This window comes from Monodon monoceros, unplaced genomic scaffold, assembly GCF_005190385.1.
Source record: "Monodon monoceros isolate NGI ecotype Baffin Bay Population unplaced genomic scaffold, NGI_Narwhal_1 Super_Scaffold_6, whole genome shotgun sequence".
NCBI lineage: Eukaryota > Metazoa > Chordata > Mammalia > Artiodactyla > Monodontidae > Monodon > Monodon monoceros.
The window spans coordinates 13,898,073-13,923,873 of record NW_021703783.1 but is presented as its reverse complement, the minus strand read 5'-3'; the positions used below and the strand labels follow the sequence as shown (position 1 = coordinate 13,923,873).

At 34.6% G+C, this 25,801-nt stretch overlaps 1 protein-coding gene across 1 annotated transcript in view; it reads right to left on the bottom strand.

Annotated features, from left to right (window-relative positions):
* The window catches only part of PIK3C2G (phosphatidylinositol-4-phosphate 3-kinase catalytic subunit type 2 gamma), a 394,030-nt gene extending 370,275 nt beyond the window's left edge, over window positions 1–23,755 (bottom strand). Inside the window, exon 1 of the mRNA XM_029205345.1 lies at window positions 23,660–23,755. The gene's annotated coding sequence lies outside the window, so the exon portion shown is untranslated. The remainder of the gene's footprint in view (window positions 1–23,659) is intronic.
* Between the last annotated feature and the right edge of the window lie 2,046 nt (window positions 23,756–25,801).

Below are 25,801 nucleotides of genomic sequence, written 5' to 3'. Positions count from 1 at the left end.
TATTTTATATGTTTTTCCTTTTCGTCTTTCCAAGATTGAATCTTCTAATAAATAGTTCATTAATAAATCATAGCAGCAAAAAACTTTTTTGGATTTAATTTTTTTATCCATTCATTTTTTTGTTTCGTTTTTGTTTTTGCGGTACGCAGGCCTCTCACTGTTATGGCCTCTCCCGTTGCAGAACACAGGCTCCAGATGCGCAGGCTCAGCAGCCATGGCTCACGGGCCTAGCCGCCCCGCGGCATGTAGGATCTTCCTGGACTGGGGCACGAACCCGTGTCCCCTGCTTCGGCAGGCATACTCTCAACCAGTACGCCACCAGGGAAGCCCCATTCATGATTTTTTAAATGGTGAACTATGAGTAAATAGAAAATACTTTAAAAATACAAAAAATAATTTGTACACACTAACAACCAAATTTTGTTTAATGAGGAAACGCTTATGAGCTTTCTCTTTCAAATCAAGAATAGGATAATTATTCCTTCTATCAAATTATTTTAGGACTTCTATCTAATAAAATAAGGTAAATGAGGATGTAACCATTAGAAAGGAGAATAGCTTTATTATGTATAGATGATATATTTATGTATGGATAATGTGTTAAATCCTTAGGATATATGGAGACATTCAACATGAGAAGTTATAAAGCTGTAAAAATATAAATAAACTTTGGAAGAATTTATAAATTTAATTCAAAACCCTTAATTGCAAAATTGACAAACTGATTCTAAGGCACTTTTGATAAAGAAAAGGGTAGAAAAAAAATTGGTGGGATTGGAAAAATAATACACCTTTTAAAGACACAATAGTTAAAACAGTGTAGAAATTGAGCAGTTTTAGACTTACACATCAAAGAAGCAGAAGAGAAAATACATGAACAAACCCTAGCATATATCACTTTTAGTTTAAGTTAGACATGGAGAAAGTATTGGGTTACTTAATAGATGGGGTAGGCACACCTGGTTAGTCATTTGGATAAAAAAGAATCTTAGCACCATTAAGTATGAATTACAATCCTCCCAGCCAAGGACCACCTCAGAGGAACCTGCACACCTTCTTCCTCAGAACCGCCAGGGGAGGCCCAAGAGCAGGAAGGGACTGTTTGCCAGGCTCATCAGTCCCTCATAAGGACACCCCCACTTTGTCCTTGTGTGCCTGTCCAGCCCCACAATATAAACCTGACTTTCTTATTATTAAGGATAATACTCTTTAGCTCTTTCTTGGTTTCTGACAGCAAAAAACAAACAAAAAAGGGGCACTTCACTGGTGGTGCAGTGGTTAAGAATCTGCCTGCCAAGGGGACTTCCCTGGTGGCTCAGTGGTTAAGAATCCACCTGCCAATGCAGGGGACATGGGTTTGAGCCCTGGTCTGGGAAGATCCCACACACCACGGAGCAACTAAGCCCATGCGCCACAACTACTGAGCCTGCACTCTAGAGCCCGTGAGCCACAACTACTGAGCCTGCGTGCCACAACTACGGAAGCCCGCGCGCCTAGAGCCCGTGCTCTGCAACGAGAGAAGCCACTGCAATGAGAAGCCCTCACACTGCAATGAAGAGTAGCCCCCGCTTGCTGCAACTATCTTTATATAGGGAATAAGGATCTATAATGTGGAATTATGAGACTTCTATATCTGTGGTCTCAAAACCACTGTGAAACACAGGTTTATTCTGTGAAACACAAGTTTGTCATTTGCTACAAGAAGCTGTCAGGAAAAATGTCCAGGTATGTTTGAGAGATGCTGAGTTATGCTAAGGTAGGCCTGCCTTTTAAAAAAAAATTATTCTAGAAGTATTGATATATAGAGGTTTTACTATGCTTTGTGATAACATAGTATGCTTTGTAGAATTTCAAGAAGGGGCTATAGTTTGCAGTACTTTTAAAACTAATTTACTCAGTATACTTTTTAAGAGCATTTTTGTTTTGGTCAGGACTCTTGGTCACAAATGGCAGAGGTCAATACAGGAGGGAATGTGATGTGAATTGAGGATGTGAACACTGTCACAACGAAGCCTCTCTTTCTCTCTCTTGATTCTCTTCCTTTCTCAGTATATTGGCTTCTGTGTTTTCTACAGTAAATGGATTTTTCCTCCAGGATGAGGAATATGGGTAGAGGCTTCTGGGAAACATGTCCTTCCTGCATAGCAAATGATGTACGTTTAAAAATTTTAAGCAGGAATTTGATTGACTAGCTTGAATTGCATGCACATCCTTTGGGTAAATCCCAGGGGTCGGTGATAGGCAGAGGATGAAGTACTAGGATTAGCACAGACTGAACCATGAACCTAACTTTATGTCCTGTTAACAGAAGAATGGAAAGCCCAGACATGGCCACACCTCTTCCAGTCACACTCCATATTTTCTGGAAGATTGTCATTTAGAATATGTTCCGGAAAATGCTGAATAGGAAGAAAAAATGTAATTTAATAATTACATTTGCAAACATTTATTGAGTTCTAACTTAGAATGTGCAAGGTATTGGTCTATCTAAGTGCTTTCTACTTTTAACCTCTTTAATCCTCATACAAAACATAAGCCTCATGACAGTCTTTTGAATAGGCATTATTATTATCTTCATTTTAGAGGAAATTGAGGCACAAAGAATGTAAACATCTCACAGAGTTCCTATATAAGTAGGAAGTGGAAGAGTTGGAATCAACTCTTTTCATCAGAAAAAGAAGATTATTATATTTTAAGGATCAACTCAACAACCCACTCTTGATGCCAGTGATTTTGATGTAATCTTTTAGAAAACTAGTATAAGACATTATTGATTTGTAGTAACTTATACAATTAATGCATGGGGTGAAAACTAATTAGATGATATTGAAATATAAAGATTAGCAAACCAAGTACTGTTCTTTCAAAATATATATCAGGAAGGTTTTTAGTCTTGATTTTTATTTTGGATGCTACTTATGGTTTTATGATTTTAAGAAATAGTATATGTATTATTCTGTTGTTACATTTAGCAATGGAAAACTATTTGGTAATTCTCAAGTATAAGTTTAAAAATAATTTGAAATAGCAAAGATGCTTAGTTGGCAAAGTCATTGGAAATTAATGAAAATTAATACAAACAGCAAAATTACAATTTACTAAAGTTGATTGTTTTCCTACCTGTAAAAAGGCCAGCTATGGGAACACTCAGTGAAAAGGAAAATTAAGGTAAGCCTTATGAAAGGTATAGGAAAGATCTGTACCTTACTTTCTGTCTCTAAGATCAGAAAAAAATTGTGCCTCTGTGTGTGTGTTCTGCTTTTTTGGGACAATCACAGTTTGTGTCCTTTTATTCACAAAATAAAAGTTTATTGAATACATATTCTACTAGATCAGTCACCATGGTAGATACTGGCGATATGTCTGTGGATGGTGCTGAAAGTATTAAAAACCATATAGGCAGGTAATTTTGAATGTTATATGCATGTTAGAGAAAGATGCTTTTTTTCCTTCTTCAAGTCTGAGCGCCAACCAAGTGAAAATAATGAGCTATAAAGTAGTAGCAGAATGTGGCTAATAATGGTGAATTGCATTGACGAGCGTACAGAATTCTTATATAAAAATCACCATAAGTTTGAGACAAAGATGAAGAAACCTCCTGACAGAAGATTTTGCTAAGGATGTGTGTGTGTGTTTGTGCGCACGCACACGTGTGAGCACACGTTTGGGAGCATGCATGGTCATGTATGCATGCACGTATGTGTATGTAATAATGTATTTTGATAATCTGAAACTAGGTATGGGTGTATGGAATTATTCCATTTTAGTTCCTTAAACTTGGATAAATTGAAAGCTCCTTAGAAGCTAGAAAATAGTCAAAGTACATCTGAGGGGGTTCAAACAGAGCCCAAATGATGAGAGAATAGATCAAAGGAAAACACACATATCACTCATTTCTCACCTTTTTCTTCTTCAAGGTAGAATACACAGGCTTGTATGTGTATACACAAGCATATAGACTCACACACACATGTGCACACTCACAGAATGAAGAAGTAACCTATCTGATGCTTATAGAATTAATACTGTGGGAGAAGAACATCATCTTGAAGACCCTAAGAAAGAGAATTCTCCAAGTAATGAGGACAAGGGTTGCTGAGTGAGCAAGTGTGCAGACCCTGCCTCCCCCCGCCACCATGCATGCTTTTAGAGAATATTAGTCTGAAAAGATAGAGGAGAAAAATGTGGTGACACTGATTTCAATCAGTTGAAGACAAACAAATGCCTTTGGTCCATCTGACCGTGACATTCCGACCTTCACTGTGAGACAGGTAGATGTCTTTCTGTCCCAGAGGATGCCTACCCAAGAGGTAGATTGTTAATAAGAAAGTGTAGAACACAGATCTGAATCCAGGCTAACTGCTCACACAGCTAGTTTCCTGGTTTCCCTCACACACAGTCCTTCAAGAAGTAGCTGTCTCAGAATCATCTCTGTCTCCTATTCAAAGATGCACAATTTTAAGAAGGTAATTAGAATGCGAACTAAGCAAAAATATCACAACAAAAGAGAAAGCCAGTATGATCGGGGAAAAAAATCTGATGAGGAATGTAAGCCTGTCTTTCAAGAAGCAGAACAAAATAAGATCATGTTCTCAGAAAGGAATGGTGAATACAGATTGTGGTAAATACGTTGATAATTCTAAACTAATATTGGCTGTACAAATAGTAATAATTTCAAATATAGAGATCAAAATAAATTAGATATAATTAAATACTAGGCCACAAGGCTATATAAATTGGGATCGGGTGATCCAGGTTTCTTAAGTTGCTTGTATTGTCTAGGAGGAAGTATAGATATAGATAACTAGACTTTTCAAGAATTCATGTTAAATTTTTAGATATAACCACTAAGATAATAGAAGGTGTATCTTTCTTCAAGTAGAAAGAGAAAAACAAATGAAAAAAACCCCAGAAAACCAGCAACAACACTTGATCAATTAGGAAGAGGGTCCAATGGTGACAGGTAAAACATAGGAAATGGTACAAATATAAACATTCTCTAAGATGGTAGGAATGAAAAAATGTATTTCAGAAATCCATAAATGTAAATGGACTGAATATATTATATAAAATCTCTGGATTGTTACATTGTTTTTATAAGGGGAGAAAAAGCCAAAGAGACATACCAGAAACACAAGGATAAGTATTGTTTAAAATTAAAAGGGTGGAAAAAGATATCCCAGGCAAATATTAATAGTAAGAACAGCAACAACAGAAACCTGGTGTGGTTATATTTAAAACAGGCTTACCGGCAAAAACAACCACAAATCAATCAACCAAACGACCCCACCCCCCAAAAAAATGTCTGGAGGTGAAGAGGAGCATTTTATAGAAGTAAAAGATTCAATTTACCCGATGGGTATCTCAGATATGTACTAAAAATAATTCCTTCAAAATTTATAAAACAACACATTACAGTTCTATCAATACAAGAGAAACTGACAAATCCACCTTCATAATGGAAGGATTTAATAAAAATCCCACATGATTTATAGATCAATTAGACAAAAATATCATTAGGCATATAAAAAATTGAAAGAAATTAACAGGCTTGATGTAATGAACATATATAGAATGTTGCATTCAGTAAATGGAAATTACATATTCTTTTCAAGGACATGTATAACCTAAGAAAACTGATGGTATATTTGGCTACTTTTAACATAATTCAAAGTCAGTATGACATAGACTATTCTCTCTGACTCTCATGTAGTTAAATATTAGTAAAAAGAAGATAATTTACAAAAGAACTTATGTTTTCAACTTCAAAAACATTTCTAAATAACTCAAGAAGAAAAAGAATCACAATAAAGTTGGAAAATATTTAGAAATACAAAATAAAGTGGTCAAGAAAAGCATTTTGTGTAAGAGAAGTTCAAAGATACACATTACCCTTATTCTGTAGCTGAAAATAATTCTTGAAAATATTACATCCAACAAAAAAATACAGGATAATAACTTAAAATGGAAAACTGTGTCATAAAAGGACTATTGCTAATGGCTGATAGCAGTTAAAATTGATTTATACCTAAATAATTATAATTCATTTTCTGCTATGATTATGGTATATCATTTCATCAGATCATAAATTAAGAAAAAAAGGTAGTAATTTAGTTAGAAATACAATGCAATACTTTTCTATACAGGAAATGACTATTTCTTTCTAAGCTCCAAGAGAATTATACTCTGCTTTTTTGCTTACTTAAAGAAGGCTTCCTCACAACCAAAACAATTCCAGCTCCAACAGAAAATAACGTGAAATCAGGGCCTGAAGTTTCATCCTGGCAACATATGAGCTTGTTCATTCCATCTGTGAACTCACCTACTTAATATGATCCTTTTCTATAGGAGCTGGATGAAGAAAGCTATCTTGTTTTATTTTCCCGGCTCAATCACAATACTCTTTTCCTTATGCTCATTTCACAGACTTGCTTTGTATGTTGTGTAAATGGCAGTATAAGTAATACGTCATGGAAAGAACCCTTGAGTTGGAATAAGAAAACCTTGATTCGAATCCAAGCTCTTGATGCTATTAATGACGTAGATGATGTTATTTATAACATAGGCAACGTGCTCTTGAACCCTTCTCTGTTTGTTACTGGATATACAATATTGCAATTAGATAATTAATTTTGAAAGTTTAATGGTATCACATGTATATTATGATTATTTTTTTTTAAAGTGGGGCCTATCATTTCTATCTTCAAACTCAAGTATCAGAAATGTAATTGTTTGCCAGGTAAGAATGTAAGGGGACAGTTGGGTCCCATACCCTGTTTATATTGGTCTTCATGAGCTGCCAGTACAGAGATAGGGAGACAGAACAGGGCAGGAGCCCAGTATGGAGTAACAGAACAGAAAGAAAGCAGCTGCTTCCTCAGCAGGAACTCTTGTCAGTTTGGAGCCCATTTGTTACGAATATCCACCCTTCATTTAATAAGAATTCCTTTCTGGAGTCATCAGCAGCACACAGTGTATAGACTACAGGCACTGGCTCAAGACATTGAAGAAAATGTGCACAAAGAAAAAATCTCCCAGCAGACACGACTAATTGGCCCAAGACTCGGACAGCCATGAAAGTGAGCAGTTAAGAGATGATATAAAGGAAATGATCTCAGTGCAGTCGGTAGGGTCAGTCGGAGAGAGAGAGGGAAGGAGAGGGGAAGGGAAGGCATAATCAAGGTGCAGTCAGTTCTTCAGGAAAGGTCTGTCTTCTGGAAAATATTTACAAACCTACTGAGAATTGAAACTCATGTACCGTTTAAGTTTTGCAATATAATTAAAGAGCTACTTCACTTCAGCAATACATTTGAATTCAAACATTCTCCTATGTATTCAGTTAAGTATAGAAAGTTTGTTTCAGTCTCTTACCTGAAGCATACATCTTCCTGAAACGAAACATGATCTCATTTCTTTCCAAGAGTGAAATATGCTCATACAAGCTACAACACTCCTATTTTAAAGGAGTGTTATGCTTCCACTGGAAGCTTTTATTCCTGTTTGGCAGGTTGGACATGTTTAGGAATCTGTTTTCATCAAACCTTGGAGGGTTATGTGGAAAAAAGGAGTTTACATAATGAATACAGGATTTAAGCCAAAAACCTAACAATGAATTAGCTTCCCTGTGCTAAACAGATTTTGTGCCAGAAGACATTGAACATCAATATGCAAACAAAAATATGTATTTGAAAAACACTGTGTAGGGTGAACATATCTCCCCTCAAAGTACTTTTGCTCATGTTATCATGCCTTTGAATGTGGGAGTGGATAGGGACCGGGGGATCAGTGGTTTCAGTTCGAAGAAGCAGAGTTGAGCCCTTGAAAATGCTACTCTAGCCCTTCTGTGAGTTTAACTGCTTATTTTCTTTACTTAATTAGGATTTAATATGTTCATTTTTTTTCTAATTTAGGAAAATGTCAATTTTTTTGGTTCAAGCTCAGAATCCATAGTAAATTTCAACTTAAAAATAATTATGTGACTTCCCTGGTCGTCCAGTGGTTGGGACTTTGCCTTCTGGTGCAGGAGGTATGGGTTCAATCCCTGGTCGGGGAACTAGGATCCCACATGCCTCGTGACCAAAAAGCCAAAACCTAAAACAGAAGCAATATTGTAACAAATTCAATAAAGACTTTAAAAATGGTCCACATCAATAAAAGTCTTAAAAAATAATTTTTATTATCTAAACATATTTGAAAGAAACAGAAATAAAAAGGAATATTTACAAGGTTAGCAAGAAAGCAGATGTGGATAGTTTGCTGTTGTTTTGGTATGTTGCTGTTGAAAATGAACAATGTGTGGAGATTTGGGGGCAACACATAAAATTATGTAGTTGGATCCAGGAACTAGGTTCAGCCAGAAGCGTGTTTGCTTCCCTGGGGAAAGTTTTAGGAACCAAAAATATATCAGGTAACTTTTTTGTTACTAAGGTGAATAATAGGATCCTCATCCTTTTCTCTTCTTTCCTTCCTTTTAATTTTATATTAGTGGTTTTTTTTAAAGATTGATATCTTGAATGGAAGGATAGACAACAGAAAATTAAAAATTACATTCACTTTCAGAGCTGCTTAGGAAAAGCTATTTATAACATGAAAGTCACAAAATTGTACATTCCCCCTTGCACTCCTTTCCTTATAGTGCAACACAGGTGTGAGAGGTCAAGACAGAGTGGAAGCTTAAGTAGAAATGGACAGTGGTGATACATGGAAATGTTTGCACCTTTATATTTTAATAATAGCCTAGATTGTAATTCTTAACTTTGGAACTCTGGAGAGGTAGAGGGGCTTAAAAATCACTTTACATGTAGTGATTTTTTTTCAATACATTTATGCTAAACATTTAGTCCCTCTTTAAGTTAATTCCTAAACTATACCACTAATTTTTAAGAAAATAAACCCTTGAAAAATTGGAAATTTTTGTACCTACAAATCTCTTATGGTAGACTCATGTGCATTTTGGAGGAGAAACTAAGATAGCTGGACTGTTTGAAAAGGGACAATCTAATCTTGGCAAAACTGAAAGATTAGTGTTAACACAGTTTGATAGTCATTATTTAACAAGAAAGGGTACCAACATGTTCCTTGTACTTCGATTTCTTTGAAAATATGCCCTTCAATACCATCTATTTCCTTACTTAATATGTATGCATACCTATTTTAGTAGATCTTTTAATTAAAAATAAAATCAGATGGACAACTATGCCATTTCTACAATTTATTTTTCCATGACTTTGTTCTATGCCTACTACTTAAACAAGTAAAGCCTTCTCTTCTACATAGTAGCCTACTCATTTTCTTGACAAACATTTAAGACAAAGTGATCAGCCTTCAAAACTGAAATTGCACATCTTTCGGGAAAAAAAGACAGTCTTTACAGTGTCAGTTTATTTTATTTTCTCGGTGTTGTGTTAACATTACTTTAGGTTATTTTGTCTATGCATTTTGTTTGGAGGCAAAGTTTAAAAAATGTTAGAAACAAGAGTTTTAAGTGGCTTGGTGAATAGCCTCCTAAAACTTTCCTGCTTGTTGGATTAAGAAATCAGTGTCCAAGTACATATAACTGATTAAATTTATTGTTTCCCCCCTACTCTATAGTAAAGATAATTTATTTGTTCTAAGTGACTTAATTTTCAGAAAGCTCATTCCAAGATAATTTCTGTAAGTATCCTTGCTGGTCAGTCTGCAGTCTTGCCTCAGACCTGAGAAAGAAACTTCAACAGTGACCTTACCAGCAGGATAAAGTTTAACAGTCATCTTGAAAATTGACTACAAAAAGTTATGATCCACAGCCTTGAGACTAGCTACATGTGTGTTTTATATATGCTTAGCATTTTCCTTACCCCTCATTATCTTCCTAATATTATTTGTATAAACCATTTTGAAAGTAGGACCTCACTTATTAAGTCAAGAATTCTTAAAATGTATCTAGTGGGTGCTTAAGGGTGCTTGGTGCTGGGTATAGTGTGATGAACAAGACTGGCAAGGTCCCTGCTATCATGGAGGGTATAGTACAACTTTCTGGCCCTCACTTTGTTTCCTAGTAGAGTGACCTGAATCTAGCTAGCACCTCTTTGAAAAACAAATAAAGGCAGTTGCAGATATGATAAAGTTATTTGCATATTCCTATTTCAAATATTAGGAAACTGACAAATAAAGGGAAATGTCTATTAAGTTTTTTTGAAATTAAATGCTAGCTACATTGCTACTATATTAAAAGTAAGTTGCTTATCTTTCATTCACTTTAGCTTGGGAGAAGGGAAAAAGTGAATTAATAGAACATGAAGTCTTTATAAAGATAGAACTTTCAGACCTTTAAAAATAGTATTTGCTTAAAGTCTAGTATAAAGGACTGAGAAATTGATATTGATATGTCCAAACCTTACACAAGCTGAGTTTCTTGACATTTTTTTGGAGAAATTAATCCAATTATTTTATTTTAAATGATGATTCAGTTACTAAAGAATAGACACAGACGAAAGGTTCATTTAGAGTATTCAGTTGGAATAAAATAACACTTTAACAATACCTGCTCTGCTGGAGTGCCTGTTGTTGATTAATAGCACCGGTGGTGCCGCGGATTGATTCATTAAACACCATTCCAACCTTCTTCTTCCTGTGTGTGTCTGTCTGAAGTTTCTGAAAAGCTTAAACTGATACTTCCCATGTGCCTTTGTAGCCAAGAGTCAGGAAGAGAATTAGGTTCTACCAATAAAATGTATTTGCACAGATTTTAGAAGGTGGAAGCAAAGAATATTGGCATTGCTTTGGTTTTTTTTTTTTCTTCTAGCAAGATCTTGGTTTCTAAAGCAATACTCCAGTGTACATTATCCACTTCCCTCCATGTTGAGAGGCAGCTGTTGCAAAAGTAGTGATGACAGCTAGTTCCCAGCTTTCTGATTATGGAATTGCTTTTAAAGTGGAATGTTCGTACTCAGTTGTTCCAGTGGTGGCCTCAGTCCCTGGATGTGTCAGTTCTGTAGTGTTGTGTTCCAGTCCAGAGCCCACAACTTCGGCTTTTCCTGCTATTAATTTTGAAAGTACTTTATTCTCTGTATTAAATCTTTCTTCCCTGCTTTAAATATTTAGATTTGTTTTTGAATAACACAGTAGTGTGTCAGACTGTGAGTTGTTGCCCAATATCTGGTCACCTCTTTCCAATAGAGTTTCAACTGGTCACATATACAGTTAAAGACTGCCTTTCTCAGCCTCCTTTATTGAAAGGTATGACCATGTGTCTGTTTTTTAGATAATAGAATTTAAACAGATATTATATTTGGTACTTCTGGGTTTTGTCCTTAAAATGACAGATCATACAATACTCTGATACTTTCTAGTTGCTATGAGATGGCAAAAATTGAATACCTTCCCTGAATCTAGGGACGGAAGTCACATGTTGAAAGTGTAGAGTGTTCTGCCAGTAATGAACCACCTACCTTTGAATTACTTTATGAGACACACATTTCTATCCTGTTTAAAATGCTGGATTTTAGACTCTCTCTTGCTTTTAAAAAATAACATCTTATTCTTAAATAAAACATAATTTGGTTATTAGAAGTGGAATTCTACCAAAATAATAAAAAAAATGAGGCATTGGTCTAAGAGTTGGGTAGTAGGTGGCAAGAATACCAATATTGCAGGCTGGAAAGCCAGTGATCCTTCTTATGTCATGATAAAACATTTGGTAAAACTCACTTGTAATCCTTAAAAAGGTAGACTACTTGACAAAAGAACATGTAACCTCTGTGAATTGTTTGAGAATCTCAGAACGTTAAAAAAGCACAGAATGTTTATATATGTTGGCTCTTTCTTGTCGTGCAAAGTTCTGCGACAAGATATACTTGGGCCGGTTATAAGACGTGATTTTAAAGAAGCATCTTTACTAGTAAATAACCTCTGGTGTCCTCAAGTGCCTACATTAAAACATCTCTGTTAATTGGGGTCCATTCTAGTTTCAAAGGTTAGATTAAGGGTGATGCTTTCTTAACTCAGATAATATTTTCAGAGAGCATCAAAGTAGACACTACTAAATCCAGGGAAAGCAAAAATGTTCTGAACAAAGAAACCAGAAAATATAAGAGGATAGTCTGTAAGCATAGGAACATTCTCTAGATTAGATCCCTGGTTATGGTTATGTGCCTGTGGATCTGACTGTCAGTAGAACAAAAGCATACTGAGATTTTTAGGGATTGTATTGATCTGCAAAAACCAATGCACATTTGACCTTTAAGGCAAATCCAGAAGCCTCCCAACTGGCCTTGCAGAATATAGCCCAGAAATCTGTACAGCCTCCAAGGAGAGAATAGAGTGCAATTCTCCCTTAAAGAGATAATTATAAGGTATTCAGACACTTTCAAGAGAGAAAGGGACACATATTTAGAACAAGTAATTTATTCATTCAATATTGATATTACACCAGGACAATGCATATAAATCAGAACTGTCACAAGCAAACCAGTCCTTATGGTAATAGAAATAATGGACAAAGAAAAACATCCCAAAGTAAAGAAAACAGGAACTGTAAATGACAAGGGACAAAGAAATTTCTTCCAGATAATATAATCAGGACCTAGTCAAGGAAATTATTTCACTACCAGAGCAGGGAATGTTTAAAATTCATATCTGGTAGAATTTGATCATTGCTTTGAAAAATGACAGCTGTTATTTTCCTATTCCATGTTTTAGGAAGGCAGCTGTGCTCACCACTATACTTTCAACACTGTACTGTTCCTTTTTTTTTTTTTTTTGAATGGGACTTTATAATATTGGGTGTATGTGTGTGTAGAGGGGGTAGGTAAGTGGGAAGAGGTGCACACCTGGATTTTTGGTGGCAGGTTGCAAGTTGTGTCACAGTGTCTTTTTCCGCTCCCATAGTAGATGGCCAGACAGTCAAAGGCCACATTTCCCAGCCTCCATTTCAGTGAGATGTGGGCAAGTTACTGGTTCTACTCAATGAAATGTGAAATATGTGATTCTTCCAGTTGTGCCCATAAAAGGATGGTGTGTGGACCCTCCTGTCTGCCCCTCCTTCTTAAAACACACCCCCACCCCCACACACACCCCCCACACACACACACCTGGGAGATGATGATGGATAGAGTAGCCAACTTGGAAATGGATACCTGCTCCTGATAATGGTAAAGCTGAATTGCTGGTTCTCATTCTTACCTTAGTTATAAAGAAGAGAGAGAAAATGCAAGAGAGAATATTCTATCTTGTTTATACTGCTGTATTTTGAGTCTTTGTTATAGAGTTTAAGTTAATACTACATTAACTACCACAGTATACATAGATTGAAATGATTATTTTCCCTAAAATTTTACTTAACGTTACTTAGAAAAATCGAATCAGAGATCCACACTATTTCTAGGTGCATGTTTAAAATAAAAATTGCACAAAGTACTCATATTCCACAAATTTAGAATAAAAATTTAATTGTTCTCGAATATTATTTCCAGAGAATATTTACAATGAAGAATTCATCCATTGAATATTGATGCCAATAATCATTAAATTCATTCTAATAAACATTTTTATCACAGGTTCACACATTAGGCTACTACAACTTTTCACGTAGTTTGGTATAAAGCTGAGAAATATGGTCCATACATGGACTACTTGAAATGTCATTTTATAAAGTCTAATTTCCATTCTGGAAAAAACAGAATAAAACAATAACAACTGAAAAACTATCTTAGCTTGTTAAGTGTATGTAAAGTTAATGTTCAGAGTATGTATAGAGTGCACAAAAAGAATTAGTGGATTGATTTTAAAAGGAATTCAGACTTTTATTTCCCCTCAGCATAATATGATGAGAAGATTCTTCTACATTAAAGAAAAAATAAAAACAAAACCAAAACATGTATTCCATCTCGATTCCCAAATTTGTCAATTAAAGTAAATTGCTCATTTTCTTAAATTCAAGACCAAAGGGCTTAATATGCACTCTTTTTCTGCTTCTCGGGTTTGTCCCTCCGAAGCAGACTGAGAAAATTCTGCCTTATGGCTAATAGGGCTGCCAGGGTGAGAGCAGAGCTCAAGGATGAAGCCTGAGGAGGGGAGACCAGAAGACAAAGTTTGGCTGAACTGTTCTTTTGAAAGCAAAGAAAATTAGTTGAAGTTGTCAGACTGGTTTTAGCTATTTTTTTTTTTTTTTTTTACTAATTGCTATATTTTACTGTATGGTACCTGATTAGAATTTGAAGCATAAGGGTTAGTGATCATCAAACTGGAATTATATTGTGGGCATTTGGGAAATACGTGGATACTTTTAGGGCTTCGAAGATATCATTGTGCTACAACTACAGAGGACAGTGGCCATGGACATCAGGGTGGCTAGTTTCCTTTTTGAGTCTATATTTATTTACCTTTTTGTCATCCAAACCCTTCTTGATATCTTCTCTTGTTCTTCTGAAATTGCATTGCTCTCACATCATCAACTTTTGAGGCATTTACTACTTTCTGCCTTGTATTATAATGTGTATATATGTATATTTACTCTCCTATATTATAGAGTCTGTGTTTTATTCACATCCTCTTGTTTTTGAACATATTAAGCACCAATACATTTACTTTAAGAATTCATTGTCAATAGATCTTGATCCTGCTTCTGGGTCTTTATGTATTTCCATACTTTTATTGTATTATTTCTACTAACTACGTGCATTCTTAAAAAAGGTGTTTTTTTCAGTTACTGACATTTATTCCTTTATTCATTTTGTTACCTTCTGAAACCAGAATTAGCACAGCAATGCAGGAAATTCCTTTTCCATCCCTTAACAATTTTTAGCACAACTTTAAAAATTGCCCTCTCTTTTTCTCTATTACCTTGTTTAACATTATCTTTTTTGAGACATAATTTACACGCAGTGAAATGTATAGATATTAATTGCACAGTTTGATGAGTTTTGAAGAACAGGTAGGTCTTTTTAACCCAAAGCCCTGTCAAGATATAGGACATTTTCATCATCCCAGGGAAAGTTACATCACGGCCCTTCCAAAACAATTCCCACCTCTCCTCCCTGACACAATTACAGTCCCAAATTCTATCACAATAGATTAGTTCCACCTTTATAGATCTTCTGGATTATGTCATAAGACTGTGAAGAGTCTTTAATTTAGCTCCGGCAGCCGAGGGACTTTACTGGTGTCTCAACTTGATCATTTTGGTCTTTATTACAGTCGGGGGATAGACTAGCTCTGCTCCTAAGTTCTGGCAATTTTGGAGTTTCAACTGAATTCCTAGCGTGTTCAACAGTGCCTCTCCCCTCTGGCTAATGAGATCTATAATGTATCCTAGCACTGCCAGGCCCAGTCTCTGTTGGGTTTATAGCTCTACAGTAGCAGTGTACCAGGTCTGTGGATCTCTTCTCTATGTGCATACAGCTTAGAATTTACACAAAGACTCGAGGACGCTTCCTCAGATTTGTAAAGGTCTCTGTCCAGCTGCCTTCTCTCTGGTACCCTCTTCCTGAAAATAACAGCTACCTTGGTGGCCCAGAACTCCAGTCTTTATTTCTTCTACTCAGGGAGGTTACTGTTCTGTGTTTGGCTCCACTTCTTAAATTGGAAAGTGATCCCCAGCAAAAGCTAGGATGAATGTAGACCTCATTTTGTGAATGTCCTTTCTCTCAATGATCATAGCCCTGGGTTCTCTGTATTCTAGTTTTGTCTGGTTTCAGAGTTACTTGCAGCAGAATTGTAATGCTGGTGAATATTACTCTATCATAGCCAGAAGTGAAAGTCCCATACCAGGTTAATTTTTACTTTTTTTTTTGCGGGGGGGGGACATTTTGTCTTGATTGATTTGCCTCTCTTTAAAGATAGAGTAAAAATAATGCATTCCATATCAATATTCTATAGTTGTTTGGGGAGCAAATAAAATACTTCTTGAAAAAGACAGCTCTCTCCATAAATGATATAACTAAAGAGTATTTAAAATCTTAACTCTTAGTGTAACTCTTTAATATAATTAATGTCATAACTTTATGAACGTACACACTGTATGTTAAATTGACTTAAGTAAAGAAAGAGAATGCAATTCTGAAAAATAATATAATTTAGGGAATAAAATACACCCATCAATTTCTCTCAAACTTTTCCATTAAAGTACCTTATTGACAAAGGGAGTCTGTACTGGTCTATAGCAAGTATAAAATTTATTTAAGGTGTTATATTTTATCTTAAAATTGTATTATGCAGTGTGTAATTATGTTAAACTTCATGAAAATATAATGTTCCCTCCTCACTTCAATCTTGGAGCAAAATTAAGAAATTTGTACTGTACTAGTTCTATAGCTTCAGTTGTAGCCTGTACATAAGTAGTTGTACTCTACCTAGAGAATTGTTGTAATGTGTGTTCATATTTGTCTGAAAACTGGAAACATTGATTTGAATCTGAATATTTGATATACTTAATTCCAAATGTTAATATTTGAAAGAGTTTTGTTTCATAGCTTTTTAACTGAATGTTTCTTACATCCATTTTTCTGGGAACAACCCTATTTTAAGGTAAATTCTAGTTTATCATATTCAGAGATGGATTATCTTTACAAATGGGTGTGATGTGTATACTTCTATAATTCATTGTGATACTAGTTGCTTTACTAAATACATTTTACATGATGCATTTCAGATATGCTTTCTAGTAAGCCTGTAATATGGTCACATACAGCTATATTAATGATGCATTTGTGGCTTGTGTAATATAACAACTGGCAAGCAACAATACTCAAAGAGACAAATAGTTCTCAGGATATAAACGATTATGACTAAAACTTCCAATTCTTTCGGAAAACTACTAGCTGACAGTTTAAATGAACTTTGACACTGTAAACATAATTTTCTTTGACCATTGAATAAATTCTTATTGCTGATAGAAATAAATAAAAGTGCTGGAAATATTCATAATCTCAGGCAAGATCACAAATGTTCCCAAATTGTCTCTGCGTAGAAAATGGATCAATTTACTGTAGTCCAACTTCATTACCTCTGTGATGCTACATACATTTTCACCAGGCAAAGATCTCTAAAATCTCTCTTTAGAAAACTCAAGAATTAACAGAAATTTCCTTCCCTGAAGAAATTTTTTTATGTCTCTTCTAATTTTTTACTCTTTTTCAGCTTCTCCATATGCTTATTACAGGTGAAGGATTTTATAATTTCAGGTATATTTTAAATAATCACTGGGAAATCAAAAATTTCCATAATTATATAATTTTACATATATTTTTCAGATAATATAATTGTGTGGCATCAAATATTATTCAAATACATTTATAAATGAACGTTATTAAAAGTGAAAACAGAAGCTGATATACTCTTATGTAAAACTGGCCTAGTTTTCTATGTCCCTTTATATCTTTATCTATCTATCTATCTATACTATATATATAGTCCCTTTATATCTATATCTATATATTTTTTCCAGTTTTATTGAGATATAATTGACATACAGCACTGTCTAAGGTACACAGCATAATGATTTGATTTACATTCATCATGAAATGATTATCACAAGTTCAGTGAACATCTATCATCGCATGTAGATACAAATTTAAAGAAATAGAAAAAAATTTTTTCTTGTGATGAGAACTCTTAGGATTCACTGTCCTAACAACTTTGACATATAATGTACAGCAGCGTTAATTGTATTAATCATGTTGTACATTACATCCCCAGCACTCACCTATCTTATAACTGGGAATTTGTACCTTTGGACCACCTTCATTCAACTCCCCCTTCCACCACCCCTTGTCTCCGGTAACCACAAATCTGATCTCTTTTTCTATGAGTTTGTTTTGTTTTTGAAGTATAATTGACCTACAACACTATGTTAGTTCCTGTTACACAACATGGTAATTCGAAATTTCTATACATATCAAAATGATCATCGCAATAAGTCTAGTTACGATCTGTCACCATACAAAGGTATTTCACATCGTACATTTCATACCTGTGACTCATATATTTTGCAATTGAAAGTTTGTACCTCTTAATCTTTCTCACCTATTTCTTTCCTCCTCCAACTCCCCTCCCCTCTGGCAACCACCTCTTTGTTCTCTGTATTTATATAACTCTTTCTGTTTTGTTACGTTTGTTCATTCATTTTGTTTTAATGCTGCAATATCTAAACTGTTGCGTTGCTAGTTTTCCCAGACAATAAGTTAGGTCATGGACATAGAAAAATATTTGGAGTTTTAAATGCTATCAAAGAAAGGACAGCAGGACTTTTTTTTTTTTTTTTGGTTTGAATAGCCACTCTGTGTTTCCAGAATTTCGGATAACTTGAGTGTTAATTGAATGCACCTCTGCTTTGTTTGAAATGGAAGCAAACCCGTTTCCAACTGTTCTAGAACGCCACCTTCTGGAAATGAAATGCTTCTTTAAATGTCAAGAAGCAGTTGTGATTGTGGTAGAATTAGGACTTGGTACTGAGAAAACTCATGCATCATCAGGAACATATGTTCCTTTCAACCAAATATTCCCCACCTCCAGCCCTGGGGAAAGACACCTATGTATGACAATTGCAGAATAAATGAAAGTTTCTGACTGCTTATATTAGGAATAAAATTCTATTATATTTACTTTTTTCCCTTGTTAGAACCAAAAACAAAGTTGTTCTGCTTCTGTAATATGTTGCATTTTTACGTGTAGTAATAGGACATAGAAATAAGTAACACCATTTTTTACACCATTAAGAATGAGCTAAGCCTTAGCGGTTCCAGTTAATAAATATGTTCTAAAGGCTAGTTAATGAATATGCATTTTGTTTGCCATAAGACACAAGACAATCAGCCTTTTTCTGACTAATTCTAACTACCTCAAGCTAGTTAAACTTTTAAGTAGCTAGAGTTCATATTTAAGTGCAGGGCATCCCACATTTGCCACCTCCAAAAAATGATATTTTTACTGTGATAGTATTAAAACTTTTAAAAGAAACTATTGGTATTTCTCTATTGGAAACTTATTGGGGTAGAGGTGAGTATGTGTAAACAGATTTTTTTAATGGAAGTTTTATTTCTGAAATTTCAACTTTGTAAAATATGTTTCTGAGGTTTCACTTTTTAAATAAAAAATCTGCTGAAGATTTAAAAATTCCTAGTTCCTGTCTTAATTTCTAATTCTGGCCACTTGAAGACTATGTAGATATATGCTAGTCAGATCATCTTAATGGTTTCATACAAACATTGGCTAAATCTGGAAGAGCAAATTTATCATACATGAGTAACCACTCATGCCCACAGCAGATTTTACTAACTAAACTCGGCCCTATTTTTCACAAATCCAGGAAACAGTATATACAATGCTTTGCTGCAGACAGTTACCCTCAGTAGAATATAGTTATTTATGAGATGAAACTTACTGATTATTGAGGCCCTAGAGGAACCACAAGAAGGATGAAAAGTAAAATACTTGCAGTTGGGATGGGAATAAAAGATAAGCAAGAGAAATATCAATTTTAAGGAAAAGGTGGAAAGACAGTTGCTTTAATGATATAATTTGAGTAGGCAAATAGTGCTAATAGTCTTAAACTATCTTCAGTTAAATTTCACCACTATATATTCATTCTTTTGAAATTAGTTCTTATTCAATAGGAATGACTATTGAAAAGTCAAAAACCATAATACCATACCAGTCATTAACAATTTTACTATATTCTTAAAAACATCAGTCATCACAGGAACATCTGTTCTTGCGGGGAGGAGAAGATAGAGAGGCAGACCAAATGTTTGAGTACATGTGCAGTCCAAAGAAAGCAAAAGCCAAAACAAGAGAAAATAGTAGATTGATTATTTTGTCTAGGATGAAGTCCAACAACCTTCAAACCTATTAGGTGCCAGATACTGGTTATGGTGCTTAAGATACAGAGAATATGTGCTAGAGTGCTAAAGTGCCCTATAGAGTCAGAGAGATTGACATAAAAGAAGATGGTTGGAACTATTTCATTGCATTCATTATTATTCCTGCAAGTGGTACAGGGGGAAAAATTTGAGGAGAACTTGCAAATAAAACAAAATTCCCTTGAGAAATAAATTTAAGACCAACATAATGAGAGAAGGGATAAATCATATCAAAGAGATTAATAACAAGGGCAAGTGCTGCCCCAAAGTATTGTCTTTTATATAATGTATGACCTTGATATATACAAAGAATATGATGATCTTAAGAGGGGTTGTACAGTAATAGAAACATACAAAAAGCAGCTGTGGAATCAAGGTTGGGGGAACCTATCCAGATATTGCCCATGTTAGTCAGTAAAGCTAGTTTTGGTTGCAGTTTGGTTTAGAAGCGGGAGGGGAGGAGAGAGAGAATTTACAAGTTTATATAACTTAAAAATTAAGAGGTACAGTTGACTTCAAACACTGCTTGTTGTAAGAATTCAATACTATAATCAGCACTTGGTCTTTCTTTTTTCCTGTCTCACATTTGCTTTCCTCTCTGTCTGCCTTATTTTCAGGTGCCCTTGGTAGCTGTCAGGTACCACCTCCATAGCTCACAATCCAGGAAGTTAATTTCTGCTTCCCACCAGTTCTCACAAATTGAAATCTCACTGATTCTGATTGTTCTGGCTCCCCCTCCCTATAGATGTTGGGCATGCCACAAAAGAGATGTCCACACATCTTGTGAGGAGAAATTGGAACCTTTTCAGTATTACCATTCCATAGTCAACCTGGGTTTCCTGGAACACTAATTCCAGGAAAGCAAATTCTAATTTGTTTAGAATTTCTAGAATTTGTTGAGTACACATTATGCTTTACACAGCATATCATTTTTCTTTATCAGCCCCTCGTGATATGATTTGGGAAGATCAGGTATAGACAATCTCCAACACAAAAATAAATGATTCTCATCATCTTAGTCTATTGCCATTAAATATTCAAACTATAACATTCCTCTTTTTCTGCTTCAGATTCTGCCAAACAAACAATTGATTATAATCATAATTTGAGTTTCTATATAGGTCAGCCTGTGGGGGGAGTATGTCCTAGTTTTGACCATCAGAGAATTCCAATCTCTGACATGACAGTCATATTCCTAATGATAAATTACTAAATTGGACTCCACGTTATATATCAATGATGTGACGGAATGCTGCAACTATTTTATAATACTGAAATGTAAGTAAATCTTTCACTGTGAAGTAGGATTCTTCTCAGTGCTTAATTATATTATACCAATATCAAAAAGTATAAAGTGCAGATGTTAACTTTGAATTAAAATGGGAATTCATTGGAAATAAGTGATAGTAAAATATAAAGAAAAAAGCACTGTGCTTGTTAAGTAATAAATACTCCCAAACTTGAACTATATATTATAGGATATGCCTTTTTTCTTCCTCCATAAGCTTTTCCCTATTTCTTTTTGGCTCACAGCACCTCATTAATCAAGTACCTTAAAATACAGATGCCCAATTAATATCTTATAGTACCTTTCAGTTCTCATGTTTTATCTCTTGATATTCACAAAAATTCTTGAAAAATTCTGGGCATATGAAAATACATTCCCTTTATAAAAAATTGAGAGCCAGAGGGAATGTAGCACTTCCATGACAGCACATGGAAAAACTATAAATCTGGAATCTCACCCAAATCTTTGACTTCAAAACAAATCTTTTATTATAATCTACCTTGCTAAATTTAAAAATATATTGTGCTTTCTTCCTTCCCAGACACCATCAATATTATTATTATCTATACTGCACACTTACATGTTTTGAATTTAACTCCATTTCTCATACATCATTTCTGAATTGTTTTTTAAATTAACATTTGTTGTTAAAAAGCTATATAAATGTCCTGAGCACAAGACTATGTCTTCTTAGCTAATCTCCAAGCTCTAAGCAGCTTGATGGCATTAGAGGTGCTTAAGATGTACCTCATCCAATAATGATGGGGAATCTTAGTACTCTTTTGGCTTGGTTAACACTTTAATTATGGTACGGATGAACCTAGTGGCAGGGCAGGAATAAAGTCATAGACATAGAGAATGAATTCGAGGACATGGTGGGGAGGGGAAACTGGGATGAAGTGAGAGAGTGGCATGGACATATATACACTACCAAACGTAAAATAGGTAGCTAGTGGGAAGCAGCTGCATAGCACAGGGAGATCAGCTCGGTGCTTTGTGACCACCTAGAGGGGTGGGATAGGGAGGGTGGGAGGGAGACGCCGGAGGGAGGGGATATGGGGATATATGTATGCATATGGCTGATTCACTTTGCTGTACAACAGAAACTAACACAGTATCGTGAAGCAATTATACCCCAATAAAGATCTATAAAAATTTTTTAAATCACTTTTAGAATGATAATGTAAGATATCAGAGAAAATTACCTGATTCATGGGTCTTCTGGATTAAGGTAGTTCTCAGAGACCCAGAAATTAGGTATGACAAAAGCTCAGAATTCCACCAAAAGTAATGTAAAATTCATGCCTACCAAGTGCTCTGTTTTATTAGACTCTTTTAGCAATCCACTAAGAACCTCCAGAATCCCAATGTGTTATACTGCCTAACTATTAGAATCTATGTCTCCTTCTACGAAGGATTTGACCAGAGCTGATTATACTGGAATTATCTTAGGTTTTATATTCTTTTATTTTCTTTTTAGGTTCTGTTATTAACTTCTGATTCTCTTGTTATCTCTATTGGCAGTTAGTTTTCTACTTTATTATATATTACAGAATTTGGGGAAAATGTCCTTTTCTTCCAGAAATTTTCTTTGGCAGATAAATTTATTTTGCTTGATTCCATATCTTTAATTTACCAAGATCACTGTGGCAGCCAATATTCTTCTATCACTATTTTTACACTAAACTCTTGTAATAGAGCCTCTGTGTCTCATAGTTATTAGCACACTGTACCTTGAAATATAATTCAGTTATTTCTCTCCTAGTGAACATAATATCTTCAAAGCACGGATTCAATCATAATTTTCTTTTATCTATAGTAATATCTAACAATAAAAATACTCAGAATATTACATTAATGAGCTTGTGAGAATGCTCTCTAAATATTGTTACAATGACAGATTCAGTGTGAAGCCCAGTGTCACATTTAGATTTTCTGAATTTGAAATTCTATTTAAAAATGCAAGAACTGTAGGAATAGTATGTACACATTAAAAATGAAAGCTAGTTTCAAAAACTAGAAGATAAAAATAATCCAAAGTGATAGCTCTGTAATAAGGACTTTATTATCTTACCACTGGTTTCTTAAGGGTTCAGCACTCTTCACTGCTGTTCTTCAACTGCACACTCTGTTTGTGACTAAAATGTCTAGAGTGATCTATCTGTGTTTCTAAGGTTTCTATTTTACCTCTTTTCTTTGAATTTGAATTGTTCTTTGGACCAAGTGGAAATCAAATACTGACCTTGACCATATCATTTAACCTTTCTGGGTTTTATAGTCCCATCTCTAAAAGAAGAGTTTTGAACCATAATCCTCAACAATTAAATGATTAAACAAAGTATTCTTGCTATATTTCGTTTTATTTTTACCCAGAAAAACTATCCCTGAAATTTAAATAAATGTACATTGTGGAAAATGTTGCTTATGGGAATTCTAATGCCATTTATGAATTACTAATTTTGATAATTTAGGTATTTCTATGATTATATAAATATAGATAATATTTCACAACACATTGTACATCAGTATTACTTACCTTATCATTTCTTCTTTATTTTAATTTTATTTCTCTCATTTTATTTCTCTCTCAAGGCAATCAGGGTGAACTCAGAAGCTCATTTCATGTTTAATGATTCACTACACATTATGAAAGGAGTTTTGTTCACCCTTGATTTTATCTTATCAGTTGCTACACAAATAAAGTTACATGTTCCCATGCTTTGTTTGAGCACCTTGAATAATTGGCATGACCACTATCAAAATCATTTTCTCCAATCTCTTATGTTAACTGTTACTGTTGATGTCCCATGCCTTGTTTGAGCACCTTGAATGATTGTCATGACCACTATCAAAATCATTTTCTCCAATCTCTTACGTTAACTGTTACTGTTGACACATTTAATTTATACAATTAAACAGTTACCAGTAACAATCTAGCTGTTTAATGCTCCCTCTTTCACTAACTCCCAAGGCCTGGACAGGGGGATCAAGGCTTAAAAGGACTTTTATAAACTTTTTTTAGAAATTTTATTATTCTTTTTCTGTCACCCATATAAAATCTAAAAGTTTCATTGATAATTTAGTGGAGTTGGAATTAAAAGTGTGCTATAGCTTTGTAATTATATTTCTTCCCTATAAAGAAATTACTAGATTCATTTGTCTCTTGAAGAATCAAGTTCAATCTAATGGAGCAATTCTCAAAACTTTTGGTCTCAAGAATATTTTATCCTCCTAAAAATAAGAACCACTGAATAACTTTAGTTCATATAGTTTATGTATATTAAAACATCATATTAGAAATGATAATTGAGAAATATTTAAAATATATATATTAATTAATTTTTTCTTTGAATTTATTTTTCCCAGCTTAATTGAGATATAACTGACATATAACTTTGGGCAAGTTTAAGGTGGGTGACAAGTTGATTTAATACACATACACTGCAAAATGATAACCACCTAGTATTAGCTAACACCTGCATCATGTCACTTAATTGCTAGTTCTTTTTTGTGGTTAGAACATTTAAGATTTAATCTCTTAGCTACTTTCAAGTATATAATACAGTATTATTAACTATCATGACTGTGCTGTATATTGGATTTCTAGAACATATTTATCTTATAACGAGAAGTATGTACCATATGACCAATATCTCCCATTCCCCTGCCCCCCCGCCCCCTCAGGACCTAGTAACCACCACTCTACTCTCTGTTCCTATGAGTTCAGGTTTTTTAGATTCCACATACAAGTGATATCATACAGTATTTGTCTTCCTTTGTCTGACTTGCTTCACTTAGCATAATGCCCTCAAGACTCATCTATATTGCACAAATGACAGGATGTCCTTACTCACAGCTGTATAATATTCCATTGTGTGTGTGTGTGTGTGTGTGTGTGTGTGTGTGTATCTTGGCTATTGTGAATAATGCTGTGGTAAAGAGGAGAGTGCATGCGTCTCTTTGAGATTTTTTTCTTCATTTCCTTTGGATATATACCCAGAAGTGGGACTGCTGGATCATATGGTAATTCTATTTTTAATTTTTTGAGGAACTTCCATACAGTTTTCTATAGTGGCTGCACCAACTTACATTCTCACCAACAGTACACAAGGATTTCCTTTCCTCCACATCCTAACCAACACTTCTTATCTCTTGTCTTTTTAATAATAACCATTCTAACAGGTGTGAGGTGATACCTCATTGTAGTTTTGACTTGCATTTCCCTGATATTTAGTAATGTTGTGCGTCTTTTCATTTACCTGTTAGCCATTTGTGTGTCTTCTTTGGAAAAATATCTGTTTAGTTCCTCTATCGATTTTTTAATCAGATTGTTTGGTTTTTGTGCTTTAATTGTGTGAGTTTTTAATGTGTTTTGGATGTTAAACCCTTATCAGATATACAACTTGCAAATATTTTCTCCCATTTGGTATGCTGCCTTTTTATTTTGTTGATTGTTTCCTTTGCTGTGCAGAAACTTTTTAGTTTGATATAGTCCCACTTGTTTATTTTTGCTTTTGTTGCCTTTGCTTTGGTGTCAATACAAAAAATCATTGGCAAGACTAATGTCAAGACTCACCCCCTAGTTTTCTTCAAGGAGTTTTATGGTTTCACGTCTTACATTCAAGTCTTTAATCCGATTTGAGTTGACTTTTGTGTGTGGTGTAAGATAGGGGTCCAG